Here is a 5,512-nt window from a genome sequence, read left to right on the forward strand (position 1 = left end):
AGAGTACCCACAGTGTCTTTGAATTCCATATTCACTACTGAAGCCCTCCAGCCCCATCTTTAATTGGCAACTCAGGCTGACCAAGGAATCTACCTGGAGAGGCCCCAAAGAGGAGAGGGGAGAAGGGAATAGTGCCCCTGAGAGACAACTGGAGTTCTGAGGATTGGGAGAGTGGAGGGAGGCCCAGCTCAACTGGCAGTCCTCCTTCTGGGAATTCAGACCCCAGGGGCTAGAATTCAGATTCCAGCTTCAGTCAGCCACGCCCCTGACATGATCAGAGTCACCAGGAGAACTAAAGGCTCCATACCTCCTTACACTGGTGGGGGAGCTGTGGGCTGGCCAGCACCACCTGCTGGACAGGAGAGGAAAAGCACCAATTCTAAAGGCCTCATAGGAGGGTCTCATTCTCAGGAAAACTCCATACCCTCTCAATGAGACCTGGGCCTCACTAGACTGGGAAAATCTGACTAGGGTCAACCATATCTGAGGAGACCCACTCACAAAAAGGTTACATAGAGGCAGAGCAAGAAACAGAAAAAACAAGAGGGGAAAAATTCTGATCAACTAAATAGAACCTAAGTTAGAGGTCTAGAATAAGTTGAACTGAATAACAGAGGCCAGAGAACAAAGCCAACCAACAAGAAAACCACTAGGTAAAAGACAGAAAACAAGCTCCAGAATAAACTAATCAAGACAATCAGATGCCTAGACAACTTAAGATAACAAGGCATACCAGGAAACACAAAAACATGGACCAGCCAAAGGAACAAACTAATAGCTCAGCTAAGACAAAGGAGTGGAGGCAACTAATGCTAAATAAATTTTATGAAATGAAGGAAGATATAGCAAAAGAGCTGAAGGATATAAAGAAGACACTGGCTGACCATAATGAAAAATTCATAAACTTAAAAAAACAAATGGCAGAACTCATGGGAATGAAGGCCACAATGGAGGAGATGAAAAACACAATGGAGGGACACACCAGTAGATTTGAACAGGCAGAAGAAAGGATCAGTGACCTGGAAGACAGGTCATTCGAATTCATACACACAAAAGAACAGATGGTGAAAAAAATGGAAAAATATGAGCAGGGTCTTAGGGAGCTGAGCGACAACATGAAACGCACAAATATACATGTTATGGGTATCCCAGAAGGAGAAGAGAGGGGAAAAGGGGCAGAAAGAGTAATAGAAGACATATTCACTGAAAATTTCCCAACTCTTATAAAAGACAGAAAATTAGAGATTCAAGAAGTACAACGTACCCCAAATAGAATAGATCCCAATAGACCTACTCCAAGACACTTACTGGTCAGATTGTCCAATGTCAAAGACAAAGAGAGGATTCTGAAAGCAGCAAGAGAAAAGCAATCCATCACATACAAGGGAAGGTCAATAAGACTATGTACAGATTTCTCTGCAGAAACCATGGAGGCAAGAAGACAGTGGCATGATATATTTAAGATACTGAAAGAGAAAAACTGCCAACCAAGAATTCTATATCCAGCAAAACTTTCCTTCAAAAATGAGGGAGAGATTAAAACATTTGCAGACAAACAGACACTGAGAGAGTTTGTGAATAAGAGACCGGCACTACAAGAAATACTAAAGGGAGTGCTACAGGCTGATAGGAAAAGACAGGAGAGAGAGAGTTGGAGAAGAGTGCAGAAATGAAGATTATCAGGAAAGGTAAAAGGAGAGGAAAAAATAAGATATGACATATAAATTCCAAAAAACAAAATGGTAGTAGAAAGTACTGCCCTTACAGTAATAACACTAAATGTAAATGGATTAAACTCCCCAATAAAAAGACACAGACTGGCAGAATGGATTAAAAAACAGGAACCATCTATATGCTGTCCACAAGAAACTCACTTTAGACACAAGGACAAACATAGACTGAAAGTGAAAGGTTGGAAAAAGTTATTTCATGCAAACAACAACCAGAAAAAAGCGGGAGTAGCTATATTAATATCAGACAAGTTAGACTTCAAAAGTGAAACAATTAAAAGAGACAAAGAAGGACACTATATATTAATAAAAGGGTCAATTCATCAGGAAAACATAACAGTCATAAATATTTATGCACCAAGCCAGAATGCCCCAAAATTCATGAGACAAACACTGCGATCACTGAAAGGAGAAATAGATACCTCTACAATAATAGTTGGAGACTTCAATACACCACTCTCATCAATGGATAGAACATCTAGACAGAGGATCACTAAACAGAGATGTTGAATTGTATGATAAATGAACTAGACTTGACAGACATTTATAGAACACTACATCCAACAACAGCAGGATACACTTTTTTCTCAAGTGCTCATGGAACATTCTCTAGGATAGACCACATGTTGGGTCACAAAGCAAGTCTCAACAAATTTAAAAAAAATGATATTATACAAAACACTTTCTCAGACCACAATGGAATGAAGTTGGAAATAAATAAAAGGCAGAAGGTCATAAAATTCACAAACATATGGAGGCTAAACAACACCCTCTTAGAAAACCAGTGGGTAAAGGAAGAAATTACAAGAGAAATTAGTAAATACCTTGAGGCAAATGACAATGAAAACAAAACTTATCAAAACTTATGGGATGCAGCAAAGGCGGTGCTGAGAGGGAAATTTATTGCCCTAAATGCCTATATTAAAAGAGAAGAGAGAGCAAAAATTGAAGAGTTAACTGCTCACCTGGAGGAATTAGAGAAAGAACAGCAAACTAACCCCAAAGCAAGCAGAAGGGAAGAAATAACAAAGATTAGAGCAGAAATAAATGCAATTGAGAACAGGAAAACAATAGAGAGAATCAACAAAACCAGAAGTTGGTTCTTTGAGAAAATCAATAAAATCAATGGACCACTGGCTAGGCTAACAAAAAAAAGAGAGAGCAGATGCAAATAAATGCAATCAGAAATGGGAAAGGAAATATAACTACCGACCCTGCAGAAATTAAGGAGATAATGAGAAGATAGTAAGAGCAAATATATGTTAATAAACTAGACAACTTAGATGAAATGGACAACTTCCTAGAAAAGCATAAACAACCAACATTAACTCAAGAAGAAATAGATGACCTCAACAAACCAATCACAAGTAAAGAGATTGAGACAGTCATCAAAAAGCTCCCAAAAAGGAAAAGCCCAGGACCAGATGGTTTCACATGTGAATTCTACCAAGCATTCAAGAATGAATTAGTACCAATCCTGCTCAATCTCTTCAAAAAAATTGAAGAAGAGGGAAAGCTACCTAACTCTTTCTATGAAGCCATCATCACCCTAATACCAAAACCAGGCAAAGATACTACAAAAAAAGAAAATTATAGACCAATTTCTTTAATGAATATACACGCAAAAATCCTCAACAAAATACTTGCAAATCGAATCCAGCAGCACATTAAAAGAATTATACACCACGACCAGGTGGGATTTATTCCACGTATGCAAGGCTGGTCCAACACAAGAAAATCAATTAATGTAATACACCACATCAATAAATCAAAGCAGAAGAACCACATGATCATCTCGATTGATGAAGAAAAGGCATTTGACAAAATTCAACACCCTTTCCTGATGAAAACACTTCAAAGGATAGGAATAGAAGGGAACTTTTTCAGTATGCTAAAGGCAATATATGAAAAACCCACAGCTAACATCACACTCAATGGGGAGAGACTGAAAGCTTTTCCTCTAAGATCAGGAACAAGACAGGGATGCCCACTATCACCATTGCTATTCAACATTGTGCTGGAAGTTCTAGCTAGAGCAATTAGGCAAGAAAAAGAAATAAAGGCATCCAAATTGGAGAGGAAGAAGTAAAACTTTCACTATTTTCAGATGACATGATTCTATATGTAGGAAATGCAGAAAAATCTACAGCAAAGCTACTAGAACTAGTCAATGAATACAGCAAAGTAGCAGGCTACAAGATCAACACGCAAAAATCTGTAGTGTTCCTATACACAAGTAATGTGCAACAAGAGGAGGAAATCAAGAAAAAATCCCATCTACAATAGCAACCAAAAGAATCAAGTATTTAGGAATAAACTTAACCAAGGACACAAAAGACCTTTACATAGAAGACTATAAGAAACTGCTAAAAGTAATTGAACAAGGCCTGAAAAAATGGAAGAACATACCATGTTCATGGATTGGAAGACTAAATATAGTTAAGATGGCAATTTTACCTAAACTGATTTACAGATTCAATGCAATACCAATTCAAATCCCAACAACTTAATTTACAGAAATAGAAAAACCAATAACTAAATTTATTTGGAAGGGTAAGGTGCCCTGAATAGCCAAAAATATCTTGAGAAAAAGGAGTGAAGTGGGAGGTCTCACACTACCTGACTTTGAAGCATATTACAAAGCTACAGTGCTCAAAACAGCATGGTACTGGCATAAGGACAGATATACTGATCAATGGAATCGAATTGAGTGTTCAGAAGTAGACCCTCACATCTATGGACAACTGATCTTTGATAAGGCAGTGAAGCCGAAGCAACTGGGAAAGAGCAGCTTGTTCAATAAATGGTGTTTGGAGAACTGGATATCCATTTCCAAAAGAATGAAAGAGGATGTCCATCTCACACCTTATACCAAAATTAACTCAAAGTGGATCAAAGACCTAAACATTAGCACCAAGACCATAAAACTCTTAGAAGAAAATGTAGGGCAATATCTTAAAGATCTTGGGAAAGGAGGTGGTTTCTTAGACCTCACACCCAAGGCACAAGCAACCAAAGAACAAACAGACAAATGGGATCTCCTCAAAATTAAACACTTTTGTACATCAAAGGACTTTGTCAGAAAAGTCAAAAGGCAACCTACACAATGGGAGATGATATTTGGAAACCACATATCAGATAAGGGTTTAATATCCCGAATATATAAAGGAATCCTGCATCTCAATAACAGAAAGACAAACAATCCAATTAAAAAATGGGCAAAAGACATGAACAGATATTTTTCTGAAGAGGAAATACAAACGGCTCAAAAGCATATGAAAAAATGCTCAACTTCACTGGCTATTAACGAAATGCAAATCAAAACCACAATGAGATATCATCTCACACCTACCATAATGGCCATTATCCAAAAAACAGAAAATGACAAGTGCTGGAGAGGATGTGGAGAAAGGCACACTTATTCATTGTTGGTGGGAATGTAGAATGGTGCAACCACTCTGGAAGACAGTATGGAGGTTCCTCAGGAAGCTAAATATAGATTTGCCATATGACCCAGCTATTCCATTGCTGGGTATATACTCAGAGGAACTGAAACTTAAGACACAAACAGACATTTGTAAACCGATGTTTATTGCAGCATTATTCACAATTGCCAAGAGATGGAAACAGCCCAAATGTCCATCAAAGGACGAGTGGATAAACAAACTGTGGTATATACACATGATGGAATATTATGCAGCTGTAAGACAGAACAAAGACATGGATCATATAATAATGTGGATGAACCTTGAGGACATTATGTTGAGTGAAGTTAGCCAGAA

This window comes from Choloepus didactylus, chromosome X (assembly GCF_015220235.1).
Source record: "Choloepus didactylus isolate mChoDid1 chromosome X, mChoDid1.pri, whole genome shotgun sequence".
In the NCBI taxonomy this organism is placed as follows: Eukaryota; Metazoa; Chordata; class Mammalia; order Pilosa; family Megalonychidae; genus Choloepus; species Choloepus didactylus.